This window comes from Melanotaenia boesemani, chromosome 7 (genome assembly GCF_017639745.1).
Source record: "Melanotaenia boesemani isolate fMelBoe1 chromosome 7, fMelBoe1.pri, whole genome shotgun sequence".
Classification (NCBI taxonomy): domain Eukaryota; kingdom Metazoa; phylum Chordata; class Actinopteri; order Atheriniformes; family Melanotaeniidae; genus Melanotaenia; species Melanotaenia boesemani.
Window position 1 is genome coordinate 9,347,528 of NC_055688.1, and position 18,127 is coordinate 9,365,654.

The 18,127-nt window shown below is 36.7% G+C and overlaps 1 protein-coding gene across 5 annotated transcripts in view; it reads left to right on the plus strand.

Annotated features, from left to right (window-relative positions):
* glra1 (glycine receptor, alpha 1) overlaps positions 1-18,127 on the plus strand; it is a 130,376-nt gene that overhangs the window by 49,982 nt on the left and 62,267 nt on the right. The gene's annotated exons all lie outside the window — the stretch shown is intronic.

Consider the following 18,127-nt stretch of genomic DNA (forward strand, 5'->3'; position numbering starts at 1 on the left):
TCAAAAAAGAAAACAAGATAAAATAAAATGAAAAGAGTTAACTGCATTTTACAACAGAAAATGGCAAAAAAAAAAAAAACTTGTTACACGGAAAAAGATTCATGCAGATCAAAATTAATTTTAAGGAATCATATTCCAGTGAGATTTTCTTAAGATTTCAAGTCAAGCTGCCGACATGTGAGGATATCCATTTGTCTTTACCCCAAATGAAGTAGTCTTTAATGTCCAAATTCTCACCGTTTATTGGGTGAAAACAAAGGTGAACAGCAAGCAGTGTCTCTTTAGTTTCAATTCTTCCTTCATCTAAAGGCTTTTTTTGCCTCCCATGTAATCTCCCAAGAGAATATTCCCAAGTACACAGATCAGTAGATTTCCTTTTGGAACAATAACTACTGTGAGATGAGGTTGGCTTTAAAGGAAAGCTACTATGTGTCACTGTAAGCCGAGAAATGTTTCCCAATAAAAAACTATTAAAAAACGCAGTTGCTTTTGTGGGTATTAGACTATGAATATTTAGATTCATTACTGCTGAAACATGTCACCTTCAAAGACTTCAGCAATGCAGAGGAAATAAAGTCATTCTTTCACACATTAGTGCCTCAGCACTCGACTTGTGGGAGTTCTTATATTACATTAAAGGCCCATACAGGCACACAGGATATGACTCAAGAGCTTTGCATAAATTTCCCCATAAGTTAAATAGAAAGAGTGAGAAAAGAGGTTCAATTAGTTTATAATTTCCTGATAGAAAAAAGAAAACTAATAAGAAAAAAATATGGCTTTATGTTATAATAAATCAAAAGAGAACTCCATTTGCAAACTGTGGCCTACTGCATTAACACATGAGGTATTTGTTAATGCTAGAATCAGTCCCTGAGATTTATGATTCATTCATTTTTTCACATTATCAGGGAAAAAAGTGTCTGGTTAAGGAAAATCTAGATTTTTGGGCATTAATATTTCACTCTAATCCAGAATGAATGACAATTTATAAATGATGATATTACCTTAAAACAATGACTTTGTCTCAAAAGTGTTTGATGTTTTTAGTTTTAAGTGCAAAATGAAAGTCAAGTTAATATTAAAACGTTAATATGTTGATCGGAGCTTTCTGAAAAATGGAAAATGACACAAAAATGAGTCAGCCTGTTTTTGTTACTGGGATTGAAGAAACGATGGGGGTTGGTGGATGTGTGCAAGTGTGTGTGTTTCTCTCCCCTGATCTGGAACGGCTATTTACCTTGCTCTCAAAATGATTAAATGCACAGAGTTAACAGCAGCAAATCACAACACAGCGCTGAATCACTCGCTGATTTACTGAGCAGATGACAATCACATCCAACACACACATACACATGCCAAACAGTCCATCTGCACATGCTTGTGGTCAGGAAAACAAACAGCAAACAGTCACACAGAAACACAAATACATGCTGTTCACATACACAGTTGCACATTTCTATTTCTATCCTTTACACACATTTTCTCACACACTCTGCAGCATCACTACCTCTCAGTAATCCACTGATGTAAAGCTCCAGTCACCTCGTGTCCGTCATCGTGTCGCCGCCACAGACCTGTTATTGATTTCTGTCTCACTGCAGTCATGAAGCTGCCAGGCTGTCATGTCCAGCTGTCATTCAAAAACCTGACCTCGAACAGCCAGCTTATTAATTTACCGCAGACTTTGCTTCGTATCTGGTTAAGTCTGGAGGACAGTTTATGTACATTTTCAACATGAAACACTGACAGCAATGTTATATTTTGGTGTCATTTCCTCCAAATTTAGAGGGAAGGTGTGCTTCTTCTTCTTATTATTATTATTATTATTATTATTATTATTATTATTATTATTATTATTATTTCATTAAACCTCATTCAAATCTAATTTAGTTGTCATAGTATTTAGACCAGTGAATAAATAAAATAAGAGTGGCACATAGTAATAGATAAAAAGAAAACTAATCTCACTCTAAAACAATGCTATATATATATATATATATATATATATATATATATATATATATAACAATGCAAAAGATAATATGAATTAAATGTTAAATTTTTCTTATTTGATCCTGTTTACTTTGGCTAAATCTATGAATCTTTAAGAAAGGGGCTGCAAGAGAAGAGTAAAACTCATCTTATATACCAATGACAATTATTTGTGTAACAGTAAACTACTATACTTGTATTTCATTCATTGTAAAATTGCTATAAAACTTCTGCAGTAGATTGCAGCATACTATGAAACAGTAATTAATAGTATCCCAAAACATGTTACTTGGCCTACGATTATTTTTATGACCATTTAATGTTGTTGTTTAGTTGATGTGAAATAAATAAAAGACTTAACTAAAAGCAAACAAATAATTTTTCATCACATTCAGAACTGAGGGTCAAGGTTCTTGTTGCTGATAAAGTGGAATCATTATCGCAATCCCACAATAGGAGGCAGCTCCCAGACAAACTACAGGCTAACAAGCTAACCGCTAAGCTAATAATTAGTATTAGAATATAGCTTTTGTTTTGAAACTAAAATGCTGAATTACGATTTTAGCCCCTTAGTTTATGCCATTGTTAACAACTTTTTAATAAACAGGGAATAAAAGTTACAGATACTTCCTCAGGTAATGTATTTCATCCCTCTATTTGTCAAAACATTCACATAGCATGAAGAAGATACTATTAATAAAGTAGATGCCAGGTTAGCATCATGTTCTTACGTTTCTTTGCTTTTACACTGCCTGGCTAAAAATAAAAAAATAAAAAGTCGGCACCTGGATTTAACTAAGCAAACAGAAATAGGTGCAAACCTTTGGATAACAGGCATCAAACAGAGAAAACAGAATTATAATAATTATTTGTATTTAATTTTGAATCTCTTAGTTCCAATTTATGTTGTAACATCCAACAGTTTCTATCTTTGTTCCCCAAATCATAATGAAAGCTAAAGTTGTTTAATGTCTAAACCTAACTAACTCAAGATCAGACATCCATAGATTACGTTTCTAGACAGTTTCATGAAATGGTGTGGGACTGTGTTAGTGGGTATGAAGAATAAATAAACAGAGGGAATACAGGCCGACAGGAATACTCATATGCAAGCATATGCTCTTGGCAAGCACCCACACATAAATATTGTCTGTGCAAACAGGATGCACACAGTCTCACAGAGAAACTGAAAATGCTGGCAGGCATGAATGCCAATTTTAAGTAAATATGCATTCACAAACACTCACCCACACACACTCACACAAATACACACACACTAAGAGCCTCAGGTGTTTTCTGACCAATGCTGCCATGCATCTGTCCATCTCTCCATCCTCTCCTCTCTGCCTGTCTCCAGCTTTGAATATATTTCATTCCATAATGAAACCTGAACACCCTGTGGCTGAAAGAGAGAATATGAATGAGAGGAAGAGCTGGAGTGACATGACACAAGAAACAGGGGGAAAGGGAAAGGAAAGACAGTTTTTAAAAGAATGAGAAAATGGTGGACAAGGTAGAGAAGAAAAAAAAACATCATAATGGCATTTCTCCTCCCTCACTGGGGAGGAAAATTAAGTTTTTTCCTAAAGTTCAGTTCCATGGATGAGGCGATGATGGATGGCTGAATATGACGGCAGGAGAAACCACCATTCCTCATCCCACCATTCCAATTAAAATCTGACATGAAGTGCTTTTCCTCCACTGCTGATCAACCACACTGTTTACTCGCTTGCTTAAAGTAAAAATGGGTTTATGGTTCTGTGTGAGAAGTTGGCCATATGCACAGTCTGTGTAAATGAATAGAAATGCAGCACATAAGAGAGGCTACAGCATCTGCATGAGAATAAAGGAAATAAACAAAAGAAAATGCAGACGGGCCCTTTTTCAGGTGGTAGATATTGCTTTGGAGACAACAGACAGCAGGAAGAAATGAAAAGAAAAATAGAGTCTTTTTTAAATATTGTTTTATTGTTGAACCAGGAGACAGACAGCACTTTAATGACTTGCAGCCTTCAAGCATTTTCACAGCGTTACACAGACACTCATAGCTGGATGTTGATCTCCTCTGCTATCACATCTGGATCAGTGAAAAAGAAGAAGAGGTTAAAAGTTACTTTTTTATTTTCATATATATATATATATATATATATATATATATATACGCATTATCTTTTTTATTGCAGTTTACAGAAAAACTAAACAAATCAATTTACTACCCGGAAATTTAGATTTGACCAAAGCAGCATCACAAACTCTACTTTTCACTACTTACGCAGTATATGTACGATTGTTTAAGATACTATATTGTGTATTTTTCATGACAGCATTGTTGCCAGTAGGGAGATGTTTCCGTTATAACCTGTTATTGCTGTATCAGCGCTCACCAATCCTTTAAAAGATTCATGCAGTGCCTAGCAAAGTTCAACACTATTTATTTAGCTACCCGCCACCCCTCCCAAAAGAGACAGACTATTTTAACATTTGCTGTTCCACTAACTGAGAAACATTTTTTTCTCAATTAATGTTGTTTTTTGAGGTCTGACAGTCTTTTTTTCCCCTTGCCCTGGCCTTTAACCTTTGTTTTGTAGTCCAGTTTAACATGAACTTATCTTATTCTACATGATAATTTCAGAAGGTTTGCAAGCTGTCTTAAGAGGCCTATGTGCTTAAAAAAATCAAAGGTTGAGATTTAATTTAGCGTGGCTCCGAAGAGAAAACATGTGGGCTGAATGATCTCTGTAGACTCGACATTTGAACACTGGTTTATCATCTGCAGAAAACTTTGTTACTCTTATTTTAATCAATTTAAAATAAATAAGACCGCGACATCAGAAATGTATACATGAATGAATAATAGTACGATATTGGAAAACACTGCATATTTTCATGAACTATGCTAATTTGGAGAAAATAACCCTGAATCATGAAATTCAAGGCATGTTTAACATGTTGCAACCATTCCTGATCAGCATCAAGATCTGACTCCTTCCACTCAAATGTCTGCAATCATATGCTGTATGCAATTATCTTTACGTGGAAAATGTAAAGAATTGGCAAAAATGTCTAAGTTAAAAGAAAAAAAAAAGTTGCTCAGTAAAGGATAGAAATGCAGAAGGTACCACTAGTATCCCAAAATTCCCAAAGTGTTTCAGCATACTAAAAATATTATGTACTACATAAATGTGCAAATTAGCATGTTGATATGGGTGGAGCTAAGAATTTATAGTCTACACACACACACACACATATATATATATATATATATATATATATATATATATACATGATGAAAAGCTTCATTTAACAGTGAAGAAATGGTCAAAATGTAGCTGCAGGACACACACATTCTTCTTGCTTCCATTTTCTTCAGAGTTCAAAATCGGTTTGATGACTTTGAGCTCACTTTTTAAAAAGTTGAGCCAAGTAACTTCCAGGAGTTACCCAGAGAAAAATAATCCTAAAGCACTCTGTGTTTGATGAAATGTTCATTATTTCACTCTTTCACCATCGAGTCAGACGATTTATGATGCTTTAAAATTCCCAAGGAAACACTTTTTTTTTTTTTCATCTAGCTGCTGTTTCAGCTCTGATGTTTATGCATGGTGGGTGAGAACAAAATGATCACCTCCTCAGCTGTCATGTCTGGACATAATGGAGGAAAAACTGCAAGAGGAAAAGAAAAATAACCCCTACTTCGATCTCTTTCCTTGCATGTTTTCTCGCTCTCCCTCAGTCCTGCTTGTAAAATGAGCCGTGTTCTTTCGTGAGGATGTGCAGGGAATATATATTAGTTCAATAAAAAGTAAAACTGCTTTCCCCAGACCATATAGCCTACAGACAACTCCTTATAAATATTCAGTGTCTCACAGCCATTGTGGAATTTTTTGCTGAAGGCAGCTCAATTGCAAAAGAGGCAATCCTGCGTAATTCAGACTATTATTCATCTAATTTGTTGCTTTGACTTTTTTCCCCCTCTGCTTCCTTTGGCTTTGTTTAGCTGAATGCTATTTGTTGCTGAGAATAAATTCAGTCTCACCCCTGTGGGTCTAAAGTGTCACTTAGAGGATTGTAAATTGGGCATCAGGAGGGTAGAGAGTCAAAGAAAGCATTAAGTCCTGCAGATACCTGTGTTTTACAACCCTCTTAGGGCCTGATAATGGAGCATACTCTGATACGCCACCTACACTTCTTCATTCTTGTAAATGCACGAGGTGTGGTTGATTTTTCCTGCTTCATTAGTTCCACTCGGTGGTCCAGGTATGCCGCAGTGGGGAGCTGTAGTAAAATGAAGATGTCAGCAGAAAAAGCTGATGTGTTGACCAGTTAATTGGTCCCTGAAAACGTGGAGCTGATGATGTGGGGATTGGAGGATGTAACTTGGATGAATCACTGAGGACCGGTCTGTTGGCAACAATAAATACATCCGCGTTGGGGATTGTCCAAAGAGCGCTGCAGTAGAAGGAAAAACATAAATTGTGTGTCTGTGTGTGTTTTGTTGTTGGTAAAGATCACAAAGAAGGAAGTAAAGGAAAAAAGTTTTGGAGCATTTTGGTTTTAAACAAGTTCCACTTTATTCTAACCCAAAGCTCATCTTTTTTCTCAGCATTGTTTTAATTTATTTGTTTATTTCTTTCTAATTATTCATTAATAGACTGTCTTCTCATAAACAGCTGTTTCCAAAGCTGGAGGAATATGGCAGACTTTACCTAGAGTTCATATAAGAACAGCCTTTTCTGATGCTTAACATCCAGTTGTTGGATAAATAACATCCAGATGTTGTTTACATTTTTTTCTATTAAACTGTTAGAATTTCTGTTGAATTCTGAATGGTAATTTAATAAGATTCTGATTAAATTCTGCACCTTACTTTATAAAGTGTAGCTACTTATGAAACTTCCTTTGGTTCCTTTGGCCAGATTTGCAGCTGAATGTTGATGTCATACGAGTAAATAATACAATCTCTTAGGTTTAACTAGTACTTGCTGACGAGTGGAGTGTACAAGCTTCACTGGGGTATTCAGATGGGCAACCTGCTTGATTGGTGTTTCATTGATGGACTTGGCACACCACCAGGGCTCAACAGTGACACCTGGTGTCCCAGGTGTGCCTATCTCGGCTTTTAACCCTTGGTAGTAAAAGTTGGGATCCTTCCACTTGATCCACAGCCAACTGCTGCATTGCTTGGCAGCCTCTGACAGTGATCCGTTGGCTTGTCAGAAGGCCTTTCCTCACACTTCCATTCCCTATAGTGATATATAGTAGTGGATGTAAAAATAAAACCCTCTTCATCCAACCTCCACAAGAAGCACCATGAGTTCCCAGATAAAGAGCAACTTCTTCGAGGTTAATCATAATAACACGTCTGGCCTGAGATTAGTTGTTAGTTCAGGTAAAAAAGTGAGATTAACACAACTAAAAAACAGTATTATCGCAAACTGTAAATGTAGTTGTTCACAGATCAAACCTTATTTATTCATCATTAAGCATCATCTGTCCCAGAAGCAAGACTACTAGGCAATGAAATGCTGCAGGTTGGAAGTTTAAAATGTCTTTCCCACAGTGACGCTAACCAGTAACCTTTTACATATCATGTTTTGTGAGTTTTGGCCATTGCTGAGGGCCTGAGCATAATTACAGAATAAGTCATAATGCAAACCAAAATGTTGTTCTAACCTTCATCAAGTATCACGTTTTGTGAAAACCAAGTCAGGACTCAAGGAAAATGCCCCAAACACGTCCAAATGTAGAGTTTTTTGGCTTATTCAATGTGACCTAACAGCCACAGTGTAAGTATTACTTGAAATGCTCTGACAGTAATTCAGTAGTTTTTGAATTGATTTTTTTTTTTTTTTTTTTTTTTCGGCTGCATTTTGAAGGATGCAAAATATGATTTCAAACACAACTTCGTTTCATCCATGGCTTCAGTCATCCACTGGGTATTACTGGAGAGGAGAGGCACCATTACAGTAGTAAAATGCTCCCTGCAGTTTTTACCCACCTGCTATATCATCTTAACATATGGTGCTGGGTGGACATGGCACAACCTGCTGTGTAATACTTGCTTTGATCCAAGACAAACTTCCAATGTCAGGAATCTTTCAGTGATATTAACAAGAGGCTTCAGTGGTAATGGATACACAAGAAGATGTTGAGTTTTCAGTGTTTGAATTTGATTTGATTCTGTGTGGATCCAGACAGAAAAAGAAGTGCATGTGGCTCTAACAGCTCAGTTTTTTGTTTCTGGCATAAGTCTGAAAATCACAATGTTATGTTAGGTTGATTATAGGAAGAGTGGCAAGTCTGCTGATGGGGGTAGGAATGGGAAAACAGGCAGAACCATAAATCATTAAAAAGGCAATTACAGGCACTTACTTGACAGGTTTATCAGGCTGTCATCTTCACACCATCTTTATTTAGACCTATCTACTTCCTGGACAACCACCAAGTTCTTTTTCTTTTTTCCTATCAAGTTCTGCTTCATGGTTAAAAACCATTAGATGATTATGACCAGCCAGTGACAAAAAAAAACAAGCCAAACAGTGGCACTTTTTCTATTACGCTGTCATATTCCAAGTTAAACACAGTTTGCATCCACACTGAATTCTCTTCACATTAAGTTGTTCTTCTGAGTCACGCTTTCTTTAATATGACACAGTATTTTCTTGCCATCTCAGTCTGAGATAACAGTATCCTGTTTTAAAAAACAAAAATCAGCTGTAAAAAATAAGCTTGGGAATCTCAAAGGGGCTAAAGAATTGTGTTCATTTCTGTTAGCTGCTGGGTTTGTGTACTCGGGCCATTAATATGCTTCTGTAAACTCTTATGCAACCGAGTCGTGTGTATCTGGAAAACCTTTGAGTTGCCTGAAATGCCTCGGATGAATGAATCGGATTTAAGTTGTAAAAGTTTTTATTCATGTGGAGTAGTGTAACTCCATGTAGTAGTATAACTAGTAAATGTTTGGGTTATAAAACTAAAACAAAAATAAGTATAAAAAAAATCCATAATTATGATTAAATAATTATGCAAACAGCAGCAGATGAAGCCAGTGTTCCTGTGTGATGGTGTAAAAAGGAAAATAAGGCTGCAGGAGGCCAATGCATAGAGCAGAAAACCATCATTTCCCACTCATTTATTAAAACAGACTCAAGTAGAGGAGTTGCTAACGAGATTTTTCAGGTGTGTTTTGACTTGTCGACAAGAGAATAGGTCCAGTTGAGTAATGTGAAAGAAAAGAAATGAACTATTGTCATTTTGATTTTATTTCTTTTCATGTAATTAAGGACAGGTCAGACTTAAAGACATCACTGCAACAAGAATCTGAATCTGTGATACTTCAGCGATTGCTCTCTTCCCTGTTTTATTAAGATATGTTATAAAATAATATAAAGTTGTTTTTTTTTTATAAAGATTTGTAATTTTAAAGGGAAGAAAAGGGAAAATGTATTTACCTACACAGAATCGCTTTAACTACCACTGAATAAACATAACGAGGCTTTGCTTTATTACTTGCAGTTGCAAGAAATATTAGGATGTAATTATCTCCTTTCTTTCATATGCTTTCTATGCTTAAAAGGCTTTTAACAGAAGTATTGAAGTTAATTTCCTTAAAGATTTAGAGAATTACAGACCAAGGCTGAGATGATTTAAATAATTCAAGCTGAACTGTGTCACATTAGACATCCTTCATGACTATGGACAAAAGGAAGCAAATAGGACAAAACAGGCTTCTTAGTAAACGTAGAATTCCTATGATACATCCTGATAGTTCAGTCAGATGATAAATTTCTGAAATTCCAGAATCTGATTCTCCAAGAGAAAATGCAGATAGCAGAATGTTCATTTATATTACAGGACATATATTAGGAACTCACACCAACAAAGCCTACAGTTATCATCGTGAAAAAGCTGCAGTTCGCTGCAGCACTGAGTCGCTGAGCCGAGCCGTTTGTTTCCTTCTGCTTTATGGCTGTTGTCACTTGTTTTTAATGAAAGTGGAGTTCGGCTGAAGAGAAAGGGGGGATTTATTTGTACTGACCCACCTCAGCAAGACAAGTAAAGTCGCAAGCCGTTATTGACCTCCCGGCATGGGTTCATGTTTAACTAGCGTTTTAACTAGCGTGTTAGACAGAGAATACACCACAGAAACATTAACAGAAGAGACAAAATAATCCATATCATCAAAGTTTAACTCAAAAACTATTTCAGTTCAGTTTTATTAAATATATTCATTTCATCTTTCAATGTGTTTGTAATGCAGTGATTTAAAGCAGGAAGTTTTTATCCGTTGGGTTTTTGTGCAGAAATGTGTAACGTGTTTAATTATATCTGCTGCAAAAGATGGAAAAGCAATGATGCAATCAGACCATATGAATGCATGCAAAACTTTGTGTGTTCCATAAATGCCTCGTTGCATCTTTATATGTATTTAACTTACACACTATATATATATGTGTATATGTGTCCTTGTTTACAGTATGTGTGCGCTTGCCTATTATTTTTACTTGTGTGTGTTTTGTGTGTGTCCCGGCTGTTTGAGCATCTTTGCTCATTGGCACATGCGGTGTAGGTTTGCTCTCTATTTGTGCACATGTACTGTACATCTGTGTAGTCAAAGTGTTTGTGCATCTGCTTGCGTGTTTATCCTTTCAGTTGTGCTATATAATGACAAATTATGCTTTGAATTCCAACACTGGCAATAGTGTCGGGGTAAGAATCACAGTAAGGTGAAAAGACATGAACCACAGCTGGTTTCTTTATAAGATCACAACAAACTCTGCCTGCTTGAAAGCACAGTATAAAGTGATCTTAATTAATTGTTATTTGGGCTTTCTGAAGGTTTTTCAAAGGTTTTCTTTGGGCATTGGCTGCTTATTTACTCATTTTTAGTCCAGTCCTTGAACCTGAGCATTTTTCTATTGCACTGTGTTAAGCCACTAAACACTGATCTATTATTATTACTCAGGGGATGAACCAGTTTTGCTCATTGGCCAGTTTTAAATTGGATCTTTAGGTTCTTACCAGCAGCCTGTTTTAAAGACATGTAATCTGTTAAGATTGTGTTCCTTTTATATTTTTGTGTGTGTAAAACAAAGACACATAATTTGTTCACATTTTTTAATAGTATCATGAGTTTGAATGACAGAAAATAGTATTTTTGCAGCAACAAGAAGATTCTTTATGGACTATTAGGGGAAAACGTGTTAATTTGCAGCATGTTGTCCTTAAAACATTGAAGGAAACTGGACCTTCAGCTGATCACTCTACTATTCATTGAAACCTCATCAGAAAGGTCTCCACTGAAGAGCGACTGCCAAGAAACCATACTTTAGAAAGGGAAACAGGGAAGAAAAAAAAACTGACATGCTAAATGACAGAAGAACTGGACTGAAAATCAGTGGTGACAGGGCTTTTGGAGATAACATTATTAAAGCATTGTGGGATCATCTGGAAAGAGAATGGAGGAAGATGCAGATATGCAACGAACAGTTTAAAAATGTCTCTCCAGAAGCCTGTAGAACTATTCTTTATTTATTTTCATGTTTGCACGTTTCAATAAGTTGATTTATCTACGTCCCAACATGTAAAGTGAGAGGTGATGCAGAGTGATGTAGTTTGACTTGTAAGTAACATTACTACCACAATACTAGTTTCCTTTCATTTTAAATTAGAAAGAAAAACAATGATCATTGTAAGCACGTGGAAGTCAAAATGATGACGATGTGTGTCACTAAGGCAATAATCTTGGTAGTCACTGCGTGAGAGGACCCACTATAGCCTGGCAGTTATTTAAACTCTGCTCCCCAGACAGTGGGTGTCCAATCAGAGCTTATAGTCTTAAATTAGCATGGCAGGTCTGTCAAGCTTTGGATTTCTTCAGATGCAAAAGTGGCGTGCACTAAGCTTGTGATACTCTCTACACAACCAGAGTGGATGGATTAAACAGTGTGTTAAAAATGCAACGTGAGACGAGGAGTTTCCTGCTAACATGCAATGTTAATTCCCGGTTTGCTGCAGCTAATAAAATCTGCTCATCATTTCAGGAGAATGAACCATCTCCTTTAAAAAGGAAACAGTCTCAGCATCTGGAAACAGGGGCAAAGATCTTAAAATAAGTATTTGCGGTTTGTCCTAAATTACAGAAAAATGATTTCCCAGAATTCCCATACAAAATAAAGACTATTCATTAAAAATGTAAGGTTGTTTTTACTGTATTCAGACTAAACCTACCAACAGAGGGTTTGATTGAGAATTCTTTATTTCATTCAAGCTGCCAGGAAGTGTGTTATGTAATCAAGGGTCTTAGAAGTATAGACATGTCTGTGTGCATATGAGTGTGTTTGAGCTCACAGCATTTGGCCCATACACACTAAAGCAGATATCAGGGTGCAGCTACAGTAGCCTGTGACTCACTGCCAGCCTGTCCTCCATGACAGTTAATGAACCATTGCCTCTTTCTCTGTTCTGTCTTTTTCTGCTGCATCCTTCTCTGTTTTATCGGAAAGCTATAAAGAAAAACCAAATTTCTCTCCTTCTGTTCTTCACTGGATAAGAGGGAGGGAAGCAAATAGAGAGGGGTATTTGCTGGGTATTAGCTGCTCCTTCCCTCATTTTTTTTTTTTTTTTTTCATCACGCTGCAAGGGATGTCGAGAAAAGACAAACTATGACATCCTTTTACTCGCCTCCCTGCTGCCTGCCATGCAATGAGAGGACTTTGAAGGAGGGATTTTGAACAAAGCCAGGGTGCAGGGGAAATGTATCAGAGGACTTGAGTTAGGCCTTGAATGCCATTCTGAGAGAAAACACAGTGATAATGTAATACCAGCAGGTTTATGGATAAACCCCCTGATGCACTCAGACATATCAGAGTTATGCTCACTGGGTTTGTCAAGCATTCATACATCACACAGATGTAGTTAGGCGGTCTAGAGGGGGTGATTATTTACCAGGAGTCCATTTATCTTATAGTGTGTTTACTTCCAGTGTGCTTCCTAAGTTTGTTAAAACTCACTGGACTGTTAAATTCTTCTGTTAAAGGAGACATATTTGGTCTTCGTTTCCCCAAGTCCCACCTCTGATATCAACAAGACGTTTTGCTCCAGAGAACTGCTGCTCACTGATTTTCTTCCCTTTTTCAGACCATTGTCTGTAAACCTTAGAGATGGTTGTGTGTGAAAATCTCAGTAGATCAGCAGTTTCTGGAATACTTGTGTGGTACCAACAACCATGCAACATTAAAATTCACTTAATTCCCCTTTCTTCTTAATTCTAATGCTCAGATAGACAGGAGGGCTTGGTTTGTAAAGGCAGAAATGTGGCATCTTCCTTTGCTTTGTCTGGCTTTCTCACTGTGCTTCACAAACACGAACCAGACCACCCGAACAACATCAGGCACTTACAACTGCTCACTAGAGCTCCCGAAATGACCAATAACAAGAAAACAGCATGACAAAGAAGAAAATCCTCCTCATTGCTCAGCCAGGACCAAAAACAGAAATCCTTCCCCTTTAGCTAGCTCATTGCCTGCAAGTAAAAAATGGAGCAACACCTCATTTATGAAGCCTTTGGGTTTCTGCTTTTACTTTGGTGTTCAAACCTAGTGAGATTTTCAGAAGAAATTTTCCAGCTAGAGAAGCAGCAAACTATCCAAAATGTTAGTGATTCCTCTTTGGGTCATTGGCTGGTGCTGCATCAGGGTTGACTTGCAAGGGAACCAAGATCCCCTGTTTTCAAGAGGACCGGCGTATGCTTCTTTGGTCTGTACTACTAATCCAAACAAACTGTACCACCCATGGAAGTGGACCAGGGTTTGGTTAATGTGGATCAAACAGCACTACTGTGGATGTGACCTAAATCCATTGTGATTGGCTGATTAGATATTTTTCTAAACAAGCAGTTGAACAGGTGACCATTGACTGTGCATCACCTTTATATAGTGAATGGACCCCAAGCTTTGCTTGTTCAGCTCAATCATGCAATGATTTGTCTTCAGCCTCCTAACAAACCAAAGTAATGTTAAGAGCAGAAAGTTTCAGTTACAGCGCTGGAAGCAAGCCTAGTTATTATTTTTGTTTTCCTTCTTCCATCTTTGTTACTTCATTTCCTTTCACTGTCCTGTAAGTAATCTATTGTTTATTTTAATTGGATGTTGTATGTATAAGCCACATAGGGAATGATTGCCTCCAGCTAACTTTAATGATTTTTTCCCTCTTAAGCGTACATGTCTAACCATATTGTATGCCTTAACCACAGTTGTGTGTTTCTGTGTGTGTGTGTCTGTGAATGATTCTCACATGATATTCCTCCCCAGTGGCCTCCAGCAGTGCTCAGACTGTGACAGGGAAAGTAATTGCCCATCAAAATAATCCAGACCCCTTCCTTCATTTCCCGCTAGCCGCTGGCCAGTGGAATTAGACATTGAGTTTAGCCAGGAATGTTAAACATAAACTCTACATCCATGTTGTGTGAGTGTCTGTTTGCGTGTGTGTTTGCATGAAGCATATCTTGACCTTAACTTACATTAGCGTATATCAGACTATGACTCTGATACAGCCTGTTGATTCATTAGAAACTACATTTTGTCATCCGGCAAGGTTGGACAATAAATAAATTAAATATAATGGGATTATAGTAATTGCATTACAAAAATATGCCAATGTGTTTGTAACATGATGCTTTTTAACAGATTTTAATACATTTGAATAAAATAGCCTCTTATGGTCAGTAATTTATTTGTAACAGCCTCTTTAGTGCAGATATGAAAAGAACAAATATGTTTTAAAAGTGCATGAGTATGAGGTTATGCTTTCTTATCCTCTGAATATTTGCAAACAGCTCAAAAGTGTTTTTGTCCACAAAATAGTCCTCTATAGTGTTTTTGCTTTAAGGCTATCCAAACTGTTCCCACTTTTTGAGGGCAAAAAAAGTGCCACTTAGTGTATTTCATCACAAACATTTTAGATCTGACTCAATCCCAACAGCACAGATCTATGACGCCATATATTTGGCCAGATGACGGTCGGAAGCATTCGCCAGCTCTAAGAGGACAAATCAGCCCCTTGCAAGACAGTTAAAAAAAAAAAAAAGAAAAACTAATGAAGCTGTAGTGGGACCAAATCATCTGTGTTTGAACTGCAGGAGCCACAAAGCGAACAGTCTGGAAAACTGTGACAAAACAGATGTTCGCAATCACAGACATGTGGTCATGAGCTGAAACTGGCCCACAGATGAACACGACCTGTGCTCATGACATATTAGTACAAGTCATTTTAAAAGTAAGAGATTAAACAAAACATTAGTTTTGTCACTGTAAATCAATCTATTTGACATTTACTGACTGTTTACCAGGAACATTCTTTACATTTACTACTCTTGCAGCACAATACAACTTTATTCTGTATAGAAGTAGTGGGTGAGCTTATTAGTATTTCTATGTATTCTTTTAAAGTTGGATAGATGGGTCACTTTTAAATCTGTAGATAGGCAACTTGAAGACAGCTGTCTGAACTGAGCAGAAAACAGAGCATCTCTTTTTAATGTACTTAAATTGAACACCTCTTCTTCTGTGTTTAGAAGCCCATTGTGTAGCAATTAGTGACATCTAGTGCCATAAACTGCAAACTGCAACAGAAATAAGTTCAAAGTGAGAAGGAAAAGTCAAACACACAAAAGCACTGTAAAAGGCCTGCTTTAGAGGAAGTGTGTCAAGATTTTTCCATCTGGGATAGAAACATGGTGATGCAACATAAGGAGTGGGGAGGAGGACGACCAACGTCATGTTAGAATATATTGCTTGTTCTAAGGTAATTACTATTATAAATACAATATTTATATTTATAGACTCCACAAAACATGATAAATGTTAGATTTTTACTTGTGCAAAAGCATGTTTTCACACAGGAGTGAACAAGCAGCTCCATAGTGACGATTTCAGATTGATAAATTAACCATTAAATGCATTAAAGTTGTATTAGAACCTGTCAGCTCCATTTACAGTCTTACTGTGAAGCTAGCAAATGGCTACAACTTCAACTTCATGGATTAGAGTTGTAATGATCGTTGTCATCTAATTCTGAAGACAAAATATTTCCAAACATGCAAACTTAACAGCCGAATCCTGCTGATGATAATGTGAAATCTCCTCTGGTAGCTTAGAAGGACTTGGCTCCTAAACTCGATATCATTGCCATGAAGAGACAAGAGCGTATGCAACTGTTCATCCACCCTTTATTTCCTACCTGTGACTCAACTCCTTTGAAGTAATCACATTTATGTTTGTACATCCTGGTAATACAGTGAATCAATGAAGGAATCTGATATTTTGTTGACTCTCGCCTTGACTTGCTCATCTGAAAACAACCTTGAGCACCACAACTCATTCCTGAGAGAAGAGACTGAGGCCGGACTATTTTGGTCGCTGTGATTTCCTTTGAAAGGACACTGTGTTTTTAATAATGCTATTTAAGATCGACCCACAGGGATTTATAAGTCTGTTGGGATGTGAAATTGATTTTCCTGTTTGTAGTTTTCTAAAGTCATAGTGAGATGTTTACACGTTCTCTTTCTCCCAGTGACAGGAGCAGCAGAAAACCTCCTACTGCAGTGATTTCGTTTATCCACCCTTACAGCACCAGAGGGTTTCTTTAACTTTGCTTACTCACTTTAACTCGAAGCACGCTTGTCTCATAAAGAGGCTCACATGTGCTCAACAAGACGAAAAAAATACATTATATATTAAATAATAAAAAGTTAATGTGTTGTTTGGGTTATGTGAGAAGCTTAAGCTTTTACTCTTATGAATTTCTAATGAATTTCTCTGAAACGTAATTTCTGACCCGAGAGGAGAGCAGAGTTCAGGTTGTCTCCTATAAACATCATATTTCTGATGTTAGGAGTGAGACATCATCCCCTAGTAAGTTTCTTTTCTTTGCTCTTCTTGCCCTTTAAAAGTAGACTAAGCAGAATCATTAGTCATAAAATCATTATATATATATATATATATATATGTGTGTGTGTGTAATAACTTGATTTTTTTCATAAATAAGTGTTATCTTAAACTTAATGATGCTATTTATTTTTATATGAAATTTGGTAGATGATTCCACTCATGCATCCCTCTATAAAAAGCTAGGTGCCTCATGGTGTATCCATGTATAATTATAATAAATAAAGATTTTTTTTTAAAGTATTTGTCTTTGTTATAGAGATATTCTTGATACAAATTATTTGTGAGTATAACAACCTGTCCTTAACCAATAACCAATGTATTTTGTTTGGTACAGAGAAATTACAAATCAACTCTTACCTCAGCAGTTTCACTCAGTCGTGGATTACGACCCAACAAGAGTGTTTAATTGTGTTTTTCTCTGCTGACATCATCCTTTGCTTATGTTATGTCTGTTTTTGTTTTTTGCTATCAGTGATGTTTTTAAGTTGCCAGTGTGTTTATCTGTGCTTTAGAAAGTTGATGCTATAAAACATTCAAGAAATATGTCATTTTCTCTGATTTACTGCTTTATTTCCTTTATTACTTGTGTTATTCTTAGGGTGCATTCACACCAGTCCTTCTGAATCAAATCTGGTTCATTTGCTCCAAAAGTCTGGTTAATTTGGGGAGGTGTGAATGTGCAACTGAACTCTGATGTGCATGAAAGAAGCAAACTCTGGTCCACCTAAAACCAAAAGTCTTAATTCCGTTCAAGTGAACCAGTTGCACTGATTCTAAATATGACCTTATTCACCAAAGCAGCGAGGCCTCTTGCACTCAAACATACAACAAAGACCCAGTATAAGTACTAGCATGTACTTTCTACACCAAGCAGAATGTAAGCTCAGGAGATAATGTAGCCATATTTTGTTTTTTTATATGAAGAGAGAAACAAAAGTAAAGTTGCTAAAATCATGGATTGCCAGCACTGGTGTTTGTCAGTGTGTAACTGTTTTGTCACGGATGTTGCTCCCCAGCATGAAGAGTTGTGTTGGGGTAGAGAGAATTTCTGGTTTAAAACCTTTAAAATGTTTCAGGACACAGATCAGCAGATTGTGACAGAATCAAGGACTGTGCTGTTTTTAAATGCAGCTTCATGAACAGAGACCTCACATCAGTTTCATTAAATTCATCAATGAAAATAA